General features: G+C 40.2%; 1 non-coding gene across 1 annotated transcript; it reads right to left on the bottom strand.

The window, feature by feature from the left end:
- Positions 1 to 8,381: 8,381 nt before the first annotated feature.
- LOC112725298 (small nucleolar RNA R71) lies at positions 8,382 to 8,489 on the bottom strand. The gene has a single exon (XR_003164415.1). It is a non-coding gene; the product is annotated as a small nucleolar RNA R71 (small nucleolar RNA).
- Positions 8,490 to 13,891: the final 5,402 nt, after the last annotated feature.

Raw genomic sequence — 13,891 nt, 5'->3', positions numbered from 1 at the left:
TCAGCAACAGACAGAGAACTCTGAACAAAATGCTTCTAATTTAGCAAATCTAGTCTCTGATCTGTCTAAGGCCACTGTAAGTTTCATGAATGAAACAAGATCTTCCATTAGAAATCTGGAAGCACAAGTGGGCCAGCTGAGTAAAAGGATCACTGAAATCCCTCCCAGTACTCTCCCAAGCAATACAGAAGAGAACCCAAAAGGAGAGTGCAAGGCCATTGACATCAGCACCATGGCCGAACCTACAAGTGGAGTGGAGGACGTGACTCCCAAGGAGGAAGACCTCCTGGGACGTCCAGTGATCGATAAGGAGCTTCCCTCTGAGGAACCAAAGGACTCTGAGGCCCATCTAGAGAGCATAGAGATCCCATTGAACCTCCTTATGCCCTTCATGAGCTCTGATGAGTATTCCTCTTCTGAAGAGAATGAGGATGTTACTGAAGAGCAAACTGCCAAGTTTCTTGGTGTAATCATGAAGCTGAATGCCAAATTATTTGGCATTGATGCTTGGGAAGTTGAACCTCCCTTGTTCATCAATGAACTAAGTGATCTGGATCAACTGACATTGCCTCAGAAGAGACAGGATCCTGGAAAGTTCATAATACCCTGTACCATAGGCACCATGATCTTTAAGGCTCTGTGTGACCTTGGTTCAGGAATAAACCTCATGCCCCTCTCTGTAATAGAGAAACTGGGAATCTATGGAGTGCAAGCTGCTAAAATCTCACTAGAGATGGCAGACAGCTCAAGAAGACAGGCTTATGGACAAGTAGAAGATGTATTAGTAAAGGTTGAGGGCCTTTACATACCTACTGATTTCATAGTCCTGGATACTGGAAAGGAAGAGGATGAATCCATCATCCTAGGAAGACCTTTCCTAACCACAGCAAGAGCTGTGATTGATGTTGACAGAGGTGAAATAGTCCTTCAATGGAATGAGAACTCCCTTGTATTCAAAACTCAAGGATCTCCCTCTGCAACCATGGAGAGGAAGCTTGAAAAGCTTCTCTCAAAGCAGAGTCAACCAGAGCCCCCACAGTCAAACTCTAAGTTTGGTGTTGGGAGGCCACAACCAAACTCTAAGTTTGGTGTTTAACTCCCATATCCAAACTCTAAGTTTGGTGTTGGAGAGTCTCAACAAAGCTCTGCACATCTGTGAGGCTCCATGAGAGTCCACTGTCAAGCTATTGACATTAAAGAAGCGCTTGTTGGGAGGCAACCCAATGTTTATTTATCTAACTATATTTTTCTTAGTTATGTGTCTTTATAGGTTCATGATCATGTGGAGTCACAAAATAAATAGAAAAATTGAAAACGGAATCAAAAACAGCAGAAGAAAAATCACACCCTGGAGGAGCATCTGTCTGGCGTTCAGCGCCAGAACAGAGCATGGTTCTGGCGCTGAACGCCCAAAATAGGCAGCTTCTGGGCGCTGAACGCCAGAACAGGCATGGTTCTGGCGTTCAACGCCAGAAATGGCACACAAATGGGCGTTGAACGCCCAAAATGGCCACCAACCTGGCGCTGAACGCCCAGAGTTGGGTACAAAGGCATTTTTACATGCCTAATGGTGCAGGAATGTAAATGCCTTGAACACCTCAGGATCTGTGGACCCCACAGGATCCACTCAGGATCTGTGGACCCCACAGGATCCCCACCTACCTCCACTCACTTCTTCTCACCACTCTCTTTCACACAACCCCATAAACACTCTTTCCTAGAAACCCCTCACCAATCACCTCAAGCTCTCTTCCCCACTAAACCTTCACCACTCACATCCACCCACTCTTCCCAATAAACCTGCCTCATAAACTCCACCTACCTTCAAAATTCAAAACCAATTTCCCACCCAAACCCTCCCATATGGCCGAACCTTAACCCCCCTCTATTCCCTATATAAAGACCTCCATTCTTCACCAAATTCACAAAACACACCACTCTACACTCTCCTTAGCCGAAACCACATCTCCCTCTCCCTCTCCATATTTCTTCTTCTTCTTCTTCTTCTTCTATTCTTTTGTTTATTGCTTGAGGGCGAGCAATATTCTAAGTTTGGTGTGGTAAAAGCATAGCTTTTTTTGTTTTTCCATTACCATTGATGGCACCCAAGACCGGAGAATCCTCTAGAAGAGGGAAAGGGAAGGCAAAAGCTTCCACATCCGAGTCATGGGAGATGGAAAGGTTCATCTCCAAAGCCCATCAAGACCACTTCTATGATGTTGTGGCCAAGAAGAAGGTGATCCCTGAGGTCCCTTTTAAACTCAAAAGAAATGAGTATCCGGAGATCCGACATAAAATTCAAAGAAGAGGTTGGGAAGTTCTAACAAACCCCATCCAACAAGTCGGCATCCTAATGGTTCAAGAGTTCTATGCCAATGCATGGATCACCAAGAACCATGATCAAAGTAAGAACCCGGATCCAAAGAACTATGTTACAATGGTTCGGGGGAAATACTTAGATTTTAGTCCGGAAAATGTGAGGTTGGCGTTCAACTTGCCATACATGGAAGAGAACGCACGCCCCTACACAAGGAGAGTCAACTTTGATCAAAGGTTGGACCAAGTCCTTATGGACATATGTGTAGAAGGAGCTCAATGGAAGATTGACTCCAAAGGCAAGCCGGTTCAACTAAGAAGATTGGACCTCAAGCCTGTAGCTAGAGGATGGTTGGAGTTCATTCAATGCTCAATCATTCCCACTAGCAACCGGTCTGAAGTTACTATAGACCGGGCCATCATGATCCATAGCATCATGATTGGAGAAGAGGTGGAAGTTCATGAGATTATACCTCAAGAACTCTACAAGGTGGCTGACAAGTCCTCCACCATGGCAAGGTTAGCCTTTCCTCACCTCATTTGCCACCTATGCAATTCGGCTGGGATTGACATAGAGGGAGATATCCTCATTAAAGAGGAAAAGTCCATCACTAAGAAAAAGATAGAGCAAGCAAGAGAGCCCGCTCATGGAGCTCAAGAGGCGTATGAAGCTCATCACCATGAGATTCCGGAAATGCCTCAAATGCACTTTCCTCCACAAAACTATTGGGAGCAAATCAACACCTCCCTAGGAGAATTGAGTTCCAATATGGGACAACTAAGGGTGGAACATCAAGAGCACTCCATCATGCTTCATGAAATAAGAGAAGATCAAAAAGCAATGAGGGAGGAGCAACAAAGACAAGGAAGAGACATAGAAGAGCTCAAGGACATCATTGGTTCCTCAAGAAGGAAACGCCACCATCACTAAGGTGGATTCATTCCTTGTTCTTGCTTTCTCTGTTTTTCGTTTTCTATGTTATGTGCTTATCTGTGTTTGTGTCTTCATTACATGATCATTAGTAGTTAGTAACTATGTCTTAAAGTTATAAATGTCCTATGAATCCATCACCTCTCTTAAATGAAAAATGTTTTAATTCAAAAGAACAAGAAGTACATGAGTTTCGAATTTATCCTTGAACTTAGTTTAATAATATTGATGTGGTGACAATGCTTCTTGTTTTCTGAATGTATGCTTGAACAGTGCATATGTCTTTTGAAGTTGTTGTTTAAGAATGTTAAATATGTTGGCTCTTGAAAGAATGATGACTAGGAGACATGTTATTTGATAATCTGAAAAATCATAAAAATGATTCTTGAAGCAAGAAAAAGCAGCAAAGAACAAAGCTTGCAGAAAAAAAAAAAAATATAGGCGAAAAAAAAATAGAAAGAAAAAGTAAAAGCAAGCAGAAAAAGCCAATAACCCTTAAAACCAAAAGGCAAGGGCAAATAAAAAGGATCCCAAGGCTTTGAGCATCAGTGGATAGGAGGGCCTAAAGGAATAAAATCCTGGTCTAAGCGGCTAAACCAAGCTGTCCCTATCCATGTGCTTGTGGCGTGTAGGTGTCAAGTGAAAACTTGAGACTGAGCGGTTAAAGTCAAGGTCCAAAGCAAAAGAAGAGTGTGCTTAAGAACCCTGGACACCTCTAATTGGGGACTTTAGCAAAGCTGAGTCACAATCTGAAAAGGTTCACCCAATTATGTGTCTGTGGCATTTATGTATCCGGTGGTAATACTGGAAAACAAAGTGCTAAGGGCCACGGCCAAGACTCATAAGGAAGCTGTGTTCAAGAATCATCATACTGAACTAGGAGAATCAATAACACTATCTGAACTCTGAGTTCCTATAGATGCCAATCATTCTGAACCTCAATGGATAAAGTGAGATGCCAAAACTATTTAAGAGGCAAAAAGCTATAAGTCCCGCTCATATGATTGGAGCTATGTTTCATTGATAGTTTGGAATTTATAGTATATTCTCTTCTTTTTATCCTATTTGATTTTCAGTTGCTTGGGGACAAGCAACAATTTAAGTTTGGTGTTGTGATGAGCGGATAATTTATACGCTTTTTGGCATTGTTTTTAGTATGTTTTTAGTAGGATCTAGTTACTTTTAGGGATGTTTTCATTAGTTTTTATGTTAAATTCACATTTCTGGACTTTACTATGAGTTTGTGTGTTTTTCTATGATTTCAGGTATTTTCTGGCTGAAATTGAGGGACTTGAGCAGAAATCAGATTCAGAGGTTGAAAAAGGACTGCTGATGCTGTTGGATTCTGACCTCCCTGCACTCAAAGTGGATTTTCTGGAGCTACAGAACTCGAAATGGCGCGCTTCCAATTGCGTTAGAAATTAGACATCCAGGGCTTTCCAGCAATGTATAATAGTCCATACTTTGGCCAAGAATTGACGACGTAAACTGGCGTTCAACGCCAGCATTCTGCCCAAATCTGGCGTCCAGCGCCAGAAAAGGATCCAAAACCAGAGTTGAACGCCCAAACTGGCACAGAAACTGGCGTTCAACTCCACAAATGGCCTCTGCACGTACAACACTTAGGCTCAGCCCAAACACACACCAAGTGGGCCCAGGAAGTGGATTTATGCATCAATTACTTACTCATGTAAACCCTAGTAGCTAGTTTATTATAAATAGGACCTTTTACTAGTCTTTTTGAGGATCTTGGAACGCATTGTTCTTAGACCATGGGGGCTGGCCACACGGCCATGCCTGGACCTATCACTTATGTATTTTCAACGGTAGAATTTCTACACTCCATAGATTAAGGTGTGGAGCTCTGCTGTTCCTCAAAGATTAATGCAAAGTACTACTGTTTTCTATTCAATTCTTCTTATTTCGCTTCTAAGATATCTATTCGCACCCAAGAACATGATGAAGGTGATGATTATGTGTGACGCTCATCACCATCTCCCCTATGAACACGTGCCTGACAAACACTTCCGTTCTACATGAAATAAGCTAGAATGAATATCTCTTAGATCTCCTAACCAGAATCTTCGTGGCGTAAGCTAGAATGATGGCGGCATTCAAGAGAATCCGGAAAGTCTAAACCTTGTCTGTGGTATTCCGAGTAGGATTCAATGATTGAATGACTGTGACGAGCTTCAAACTCGCGATTGTTGGGCGTTAGTGACAGACGCAAAAGGAGGGTGAATCCTATTCCAGCATGATGGAGAACCGACAGATGAATAGCCGTGCCGTGACAGGGTGCGTTAGCATATTATTCACTGAGAGGAGGGGATGTAGCCACTGACAACGGTGATGCCCTTGCATAAAGCCAGCCATGGAAAGGAGTAAGACTGATTGGATGAAGATAGCAGGAAAGCAGAGGTTCAGAGGAACGAAAGCATCTCCATTCGCTTATCTGAAATTCCTATCAATGAATTACATAAGTGTCTCTATCCCTATTTTATTATTCATTATTCGAAAACCATATCACTGTTTTATATCTGCCTGACTGAGATTTACAAGGTGACCATAGCTTGCTTCATACCAACAATCTCCGTGGGATTCGACCCTTACTCACGTAAGGTATTACTTGGACGACCCAGTGCACTTGCTGGTTAGTTGTATCGAAGTTGTGACAATTATGAATTAAGATCAGAGCACCAAGCTTTGGAGCCATTACCAGGATTTGTTCGAGCCTGGAGATCACAATTTCGTGCACCAAGTTTTTGGCGCCGTTGCCGGGGATTGTTCGAGTATGGACAACTGACGGTTCATCTTGTTGCTCAGATTAGGTAATTTTCTTTTTATTTTGTTTTCAAAAATTTTTCAAAAATATTTCTAAAATTTTCTCATCTGTTTTCGAAAAAAAAAATAATAACAATATTTTCAAAAAAAAAAATAATATGTTTTCAAAAATAAATTATTCTATGGTTTCAGAATTTTTAAGAATGAATTCTAGCGTTTCATGAAGCATGTTGAAGCCTGGCTGGCTGTAAAGCCATGTCTCAATCCTTATACCCAAGAGAAGAGCTTCTTTATCTTTCTTAGCCAATTGGCTGTTGAATGTAAGGAATGTCAGGCGTGTCATGTCTGAGTTACATACTAAAGCTTGGCTGGCTATTGAGCCATGTCTGACCCTTTGATTGGAGCTTTAAGACTAACATGGCAAGATTCCTGGAATTCATATTAAAAATTTTGAAATCCTTATTTTTATTTTTCACAATAATTTTCGAAAAAAAAATAATAAATAAAAATACAAAAAAATTAGAAAATCATAAAAATCAAAAATATTTTTGTGTTTCTTGTTTGAGTCTTGAGTCATGTTATAAGTTTGGTGTCAATTGCATATGCATCTTGCATTTTTTCGAAAATATCATGCATTCATAGTGTTCTTCATGATCTTCAAGTTGTTCTTGGTAAGTCTTCTTGTTTGATCTTGAAGATTTTTTGATTTGTGTCTTTTCATGTTTATCATATGCATTCTTGAATTCTTAGTGCGTAAGTGTTAAAGAATTCTAAGTTTGGTGTCTTGCATGTTTTCTTTGCATTAAAAATTTTTTCAAAATTGTGTCTATGATGTTCATCTTGACATTCAAAGTGTTCTTGGTGTTCATCTTGACATTCATAGCATTCTTGCATGCATCACATGTTTTGATCTAAAAATTTCATGCATTGCATCTTTTTAGTGTTTTCCCCTCTCATCATAAAAATTCAAAAATAAAAAAAAATATCTTTCCCTTTTTCTCTCTCATAAATTCGAAAATTAGATTTGACTTTTTCAAAAATTTTTAAAATCTAGTTGTTTCTTATGAGTCAAATCAAATTTTCAATTTGAAAATCTTATCTTTTTCAAAATCTTTTTCAAAAATCAAATCTTTTTCAAAATTCTTAGTTATTTTCGAAAATTCCAAAAATATTTTTCAAAAAAAAGAAAAAATCTTTTTTTTTTATTTTTATACCAAATTTTCGAAAATAACATAATCAATTAATGTTTTGATTCAAAAATTTGAAGTTTGTTACTTGCTTGTTAAGAAAGATTCAAACTTTAAGTTCTAGAATCATATCTTGTGATTTCTTATGAATCAAGTCATTAATTGTGATTTTAAAAATCAAATCTTTTTCAAAACTAATTCCTATCATATCTTTTCAAAAATATCTTTCTATCTTATCTTTTTAAAAAAAAAATATTTGATTTCAAAATATCTTCTCTAACTTCCTAACTTCCTATCTTTTCAAAAGTTGTTTCAACTAACTAACTAACTTTTTGTTTGTTTCTTAACTTTTTCAAAACTACCTAACTAACTCTCTCTCTCTCATTTTCGAAAATATCTTCCCCCTTTTTCAAAATTTCTTTTTAATTTATTAATTATTTTAATTTTTAAATCTTAATTTTCGAAAATTACTAACATTTTTCAAAAACTATTTTCAAAAATCACTAACTCTTTTTCAAAAATTATTTTCGAAAATTCTCTTCTCTCTCATCTCCTTCTATTTTTTTTATTCATCTACTAACATCTCTCCCTCATTCAAAAAAAAAAAAAGGGATCTCTATTATTATTATTTTTCTGTGCCTTTTTCTTTGTCATATAAGCAGGAGCAAGGACAAGAATATTCTTGTTGAAGCAGATCCAGAACCTGAAAGGACTCTGAATTACAACTAACCAGTAAGCACCTGTTAGGAATTTTCAAACAAGAAGAGGAGATGGCAGCCGAAAATAATAATAATGCAAGGAGAATGCTTGGTGACTTTACTGCACCTAATTCCAAATTACATGGAAGAAGCATCTCCATTCCTGCCATTGGAGCAAACAAATTTGAGCTGAAACCTCAATTAGTTTCTCTGATGCAGCAGAACTGCAAGTTTCATGGACTTCCATCTGAAGATCCTTTTCAATTCTTAACTGAATTCTTGCAGATATGTGATACTGTTAAGACTAATGGAGTAGATCCTGAAGTCTACAGGCTCATGCTTTTCCCTTCTGCTGTAAGAGACAAAGCTAGATTATGGTTGGATTCTCAACCCAAAGACAGCCTGAACTCTTGGGATAAGCTGGTCACGGCTTTCTTAGCCAAGTACTTTCCTCCTCAAAAGCTGAGCAAGCTTAGAGCTGATGTTCAAACCTTCAGACAGAAAGAAGGTGAATCCTTCTATGAAGCTTGGGAAAGATACAAACAGTTGACCAAAAAGTGTTCTTCTGACATGCTTTCAGAATGGACCATCCTGGATATATTCTATGATGGTTTATCTGAGCTATCGAAGATGTCACTGGACACTTCTGCAGGTGGATCCATTCACCTAAAGAAAACGCCTGCAGAAGCTCAAGAACTCATTGACATGGTTGCTAATAACCAATTCATGTACACTTCTGAAAGGAATCCTGTGAGTAATGGGACGCCTGTGAAGAAGGGAGTTCTTGAAGTTGATACTCTGAATGCCATATTGGCTCAGAACAAAATATTGACTCAGCAAGTCAATATAATTTCTTAGAGTTTGAATGGAATGCAAGCTGCATCCAACAGTACTCAAGAGGCTTCTCCTGAAGAAGAAGCTTATGATCCTGAGAACCCTGCAATAGCAGAGGTGAACTACTTAGGTGAACCTTATGGAAACACCTATAACTCATCATGGAGAAATCATCCAAATTTCTCATGGAAGGATCAAAAGCCTCAACAAGGCTTTAACAATGGTGGAAGAAACAGGTTTAGCAACAGCAAGCCTTTTCCATCATCAACTCAACAACAGACAGAGAACTCTGAACAAAATGCTTCTAATTTAGCAAATCTAGTCTCTGATCTGTCTAAGGCCACTGTAAGTTTCATGAATGAAACAAGATCTTCCATTAGAAATCTGGAAGCACAAGTGGGCCAGCTGAGTAAAAGGATCACTGAAATCCCTCCCAGTACTCTCCCAAGCAATACAGAAGAGAACCCAAAAGGAGAGTGCAAGGCCATTGACATCAGCACCATGGCCGAACCTACAAGTGGAGTGGAGGACGTGAATCCCAAGGAGGAAGACCTCCTGGGACGTCCAGTGATCGATAAGGAGCTTCCCTCTGAGGAACCAAAGGACTCTGAGGCCCATCTAGAGACCATAGAGATCCCATTGAACCTCCTTATGCCCTTCATGAGCTCTGATGAGTATTCCTCTTCTGAAGAGAATGAGGATGTTACTGAAGAGCAAACTGCCAAGTTTCTTGGTGTAATCATGAAGCTGAATGCCAAATTATTTGGCATTGATGCTTGGGAAGTTGAACCTCCCTTGTTCATCAATGAACTAAGTGATCTGGATCAACTGACATTGCCTCTGAAGAGACAGGATCCTGGAAAGTTCATAATACCCTGTACCATAGGCACCATGATCTTTAAGGCTCTGTGTGACCTTGGTTCAGGAATAAACCTCATGCCCCTCTCTGTAATAGAGAAACTGGGAATCTATGGGGTGCAAGCTGCTAAAATCTCACTAGAGATGGTAGACAGCTCAAGAAGACAGGCTTATGGACAAGTAGAAGATGTATTAGTAAAGGTTGAGGGCCTTTACATACCTACTGATTTCATAGTCCTGGATACTGGAAAGGAAGAGGATGAATCCATCATCCTAGGAAGACCTTTCCTAACCACAGCAAGAGCTGTGATTGATGTTGACAGAGGTGAAATAGTCCTTCAATGGAATGAGAACTCCCTTGTATTCAAAACTCAAGGATCTCCCTCTGCAACCATGGAGAGGAAGCTTGAAAAGCTTCTCTCAAAGCAGAGTCAACCAGAGCCCCCACAGTCAAACTCTAAGTTTGGTGTTGGGGGGCCACAACCAAACTCTAAGTTTGGTGTTGAACTCCCATATCCAAACTCTAAGTTTGGTGTTGGAGAGTCTCAACAAAGCTCTGCCCATCTGTGAGGCTCCATGAGAGCCCACTGTCAAGCTATTGACATTAAAGAAGTGCTTGTTGGGAGGCAACCCAATGTTTATTTATCTAACTATATTTTTCTTAGTTATGTGTCTTTATAGGTTCATGATCATGTGGAGTCACAAAATAAATAGAAAAATTGAAAACGGAATCAAAAACAGCAGAAGAAAAATCACACCCTGGAGGAGCATCTGTCTGGCGTTCAGCGCCAGAACAGAGCATGGTTCTGGCGCTGAACGCCCAAAATAGGCAGCTTCTGGGCGCTGAACGCCAGAACAGGCATGGTTCTGGCGTTCAACGCCAGAAATGGCACACAAATGGGCGTTGAACGCCCAAAATGGCCACCAACCTGGCGCTGAACGCCCAGAGTTGGGTACAAAGGCATTTTTACATGCTTAATGGTGCAGGAATGTAAATGCCTTGAACACCTCAGGATCTGTGGACCCCACAGGATCCACTCAGGATCTGTGGACCCCACAGGATCCCTACCTACCTCCACTCACTTCTTCTCACCACTCTCTTTCACACAACCCCATAAACACTCTTCCCTAGAAACCCCTCACCAATCACCTCAAGCTCTCTTCCCCACTAAACCTTCACCACTCACATCCACCCACTCTTCCCAATAAACCTGCCTCATAAACTCCACCTACCTTCAAAATTCAAAACCAATTTCCCACCCAAACCCTCCCATATGGCCGAACCTTAACCCCCCTCCATTCCCTATATAAAGACCTCCATTCTTCACCAAATTCACAAAACACACCACTCTACACTCTCCTTAGCCGAAACCACATCTCCCTCTCCCTCTCCATATTTCTTCTTTTTCTTCTTCTATTCTTTTGTTTATTGCTCGAGGGCGAGCAATATTCTAAGTTTGGTGTGGTAAAAGCATAGCTTTTTTTGTTTTTCCATTACCATTGATGGCACCCAAGACCGGAGAATCCTCTAGAAGAGGGAAAGGGAAGGCAAAAGCTTCCACATCCGAGTCATGGGAGATGGAAAGGTTCATCTCCAAAGCCCATCAAGACCACTTCTATGATGTTGTGGCCAAGAAGAAGGTGATCCCTGAGGTCCCTTTTAAACTCAAAAGAAATGAGTATCTGGAGATCCGACATGAAATTCAAAGAAGAGGTTGGGAAGTTCTAACAAACCCCATCCAACAAGTCGGCATCCTAATGGTTCAAGAGTTCTATGCCAATGCATGGATCAGCAAGAACCATGATCAAAGTAAGAACCCGGATCCAAAGAACTATGTTACAATGGTTCGGGGGAAATACTTAGATTTTAGTCCGGAAAATGTGAGGTTGGCGTTCAACTTGCCATACATGGAAGAGAACGCACGCCCCTACACAAGGAGAGTCAACTTTGATCAAAGGTTGGACCAAGTCCTTATGGAAATATGTGTAGAAGGAGCTCAATGGAAGATTGACTCCAAAGGCAAGCCGGTTCAACTAAGAAGATTGGACCTCAAGCCTGTAGCTAGAGGATGGTTGGAGTTCATTCAATGCTCAATCATTCCCACTAGCAACCGGTCTGAAGTTACTATAGACCGGGCCATCATGATCCATAGCATCATGATTGGAGAAGAGGTGGAAGTTCATGAGATTATACCTCAAGAACTCTACAAGGTGGCTGACAAGTCCTCCACCATGGCAAGGTTAGCCTTTCCTCACCTCATTTGCCACCTATGCAATTCGGCTGGGATTGACATAGAGGGAGATATCCTCATTAAAGAGGAAAAGCCCATCACTAAGAAAAAGATGGAGCAAGCAAGAGAGCCCGCTCATGGAGCTCAAGAGGCGTATGAAGCTCATCACCATGAGATTCTGGAAATGCCTCAAATGCACTTTTCTCCACAAAACTATTGGGAGCAAATCAACACCTCCCTAGGAGAATTGAGTTCCAATATGGGACAACTAAGGGTGGAACATCAAGAGCACTCCATCATGCTTCATGAAATAAGAGAAGATCAAAAAGCAATGAGGGAGGAGCAACAAAGACAAGGAAGAGACATAGAAGAGCTCAAGGACATCATTGGTTCCTCAAGAAGGAAACGCCACCATCACTAAGGTGGATTCATTCCTTGTTCTTGCTTTCTCTATTTTTCGTTTTCTATGTTATGTGCTTATCTGTGTTTGTGTCTTCATTACATGATCATTAGTAGTTAGTAACTATGTCTTAAAGTTATAAATGTCCTATGAATCCATCACCTCTCTTAAATGAAAAATGTTTTAATTCAAAAGAACAAGAAGTACATGAGTTTCGAATTTATCCTTGAACTTAGTTTAATAATATTGATGTGGTGACAATGCTTCTTGTTTTCTGAATGTATGCTTGAACAGTGCATATGTCTTTTGAAGTTGTTGTTTAAGAATGTTAAATATGTTGGCTCTTGAAAGAATGATGACTAGGAGACATGTTATTTGATAATCTGAAAAATCATAAAAATGATTCTTGAAGCAAGAAAAAGCAGCAAAGAACAAAGCTTGCAGAAAAAAAAAAAAATAGGCGAAAAAAAAAATAGAAAGAAAAAGAAAAAGCAAGCAGAAAAAGCCAATAACCCTTAAAACCAAAAGGCAAGGGCAAATAAAAAGGATCCCAAGGCTTTGAGCATCAGTGGATAGGAGGGCCTAAAGGAATAAAATCCTGGTCTAAGCGGCTAAACCAAGCTGTCCCTATCCATGTGCTTGTGGCGTGTAGGTGTCAAGTGAAAACTTGAGACTGAGCGGTTAAAGTCAAGGTCCAAAGCAAAAGAAGAGTGTGCTTAAGAACCCTGGACACCTCTAATTAGGGACTTTAGCAAAGCTGAGTCACAATCTGAAAAGGTTCACCCAATTATGTGTCTGTGGCATTTATGTATCCGGTGGTAATACTGGAAAACAAAGTGCTAAGGGCCACGGCCAAGACTCATAAGGAAGCTGTGTTCAAGAATCATCATACTGAACTAGGAGAATCAATAACACTATCTGAACTCTGAGTTCCTATAGATGCCAATCATTCTGAACCTCAACGGATAAAGTGAGATGCCAAAACTATTTAAGAGGCAAAAAGCTATAAGTCCCGCTTATATGATTGGAGCTATGTTTCATTGATAGTTTGGAATTTATAGTATATTCTCTTCTTTTTATCCTATTTGATTTTCAGTTGCTTGGGGACAAGCAACAATTTAAGTTTGGTGTTGTGATGAGCGGATAATTTATACGCTTTTTGGCATTGTTTTTAGTATGTTTTTAGTAGGATCTAGTTACTTTTAGGGATGTTTTCATTAGTTTTTATGTTAAATTCACATTTCTGGACTTTACTATGAGTTTGTGTGTTTTTCTATGATTTCAGGTATTTTCTGGCTGAAATTGAGGGACTTGAGCAGAAATCAGATTCAGAGGTTGAAAAAGGACTGCTGATGCTGTTGGATTCTGACCTCCCTGCACTCAAAGTGGATTTTCTGGAGCTACAGAACTCGAAATGGCGCGCTTCCAATTGCGTTGGAAAGTAGACATCTAGGGCTTTCCAGCAATGTATAATAGTCCATACTTTGGCCAAGAATTGACGACGTAAACTGGCGTTCAACGCCAGCCTTCTGCCCAAATCTGGCGTCCAGCGCCAGAAAAGGATCCAAAACCAGAGTTGAACGCCCAAACTGGCACAGAAACTGGCGTTCAACTCCACAAATGGCCTCTGCACGTGCAACACTTAGGCTCAGCCC

This window comes from Arachis hypogaea, chromosome 11, assembly GCF_003086295.3.
Source record: "Arachis hypogaea cultivar Tifrunner chromosome 11, arahy.Tifrunner.gnm2.J5K5, whole genome shotgun sequence".
Taxonomy (NCBI): domain Eukaryota; kingdom Viridiplantae; phylum Streptophyta; class Magnoliopsida; order Fabales; family Fabaceae; genus Arachis; species Arachis hypogaea.
The sequence above is the reverse complement of the archived record's forward strand: the minus strand, read 5'-3'. Positions and strand labels throughout refer to the sequence as shown.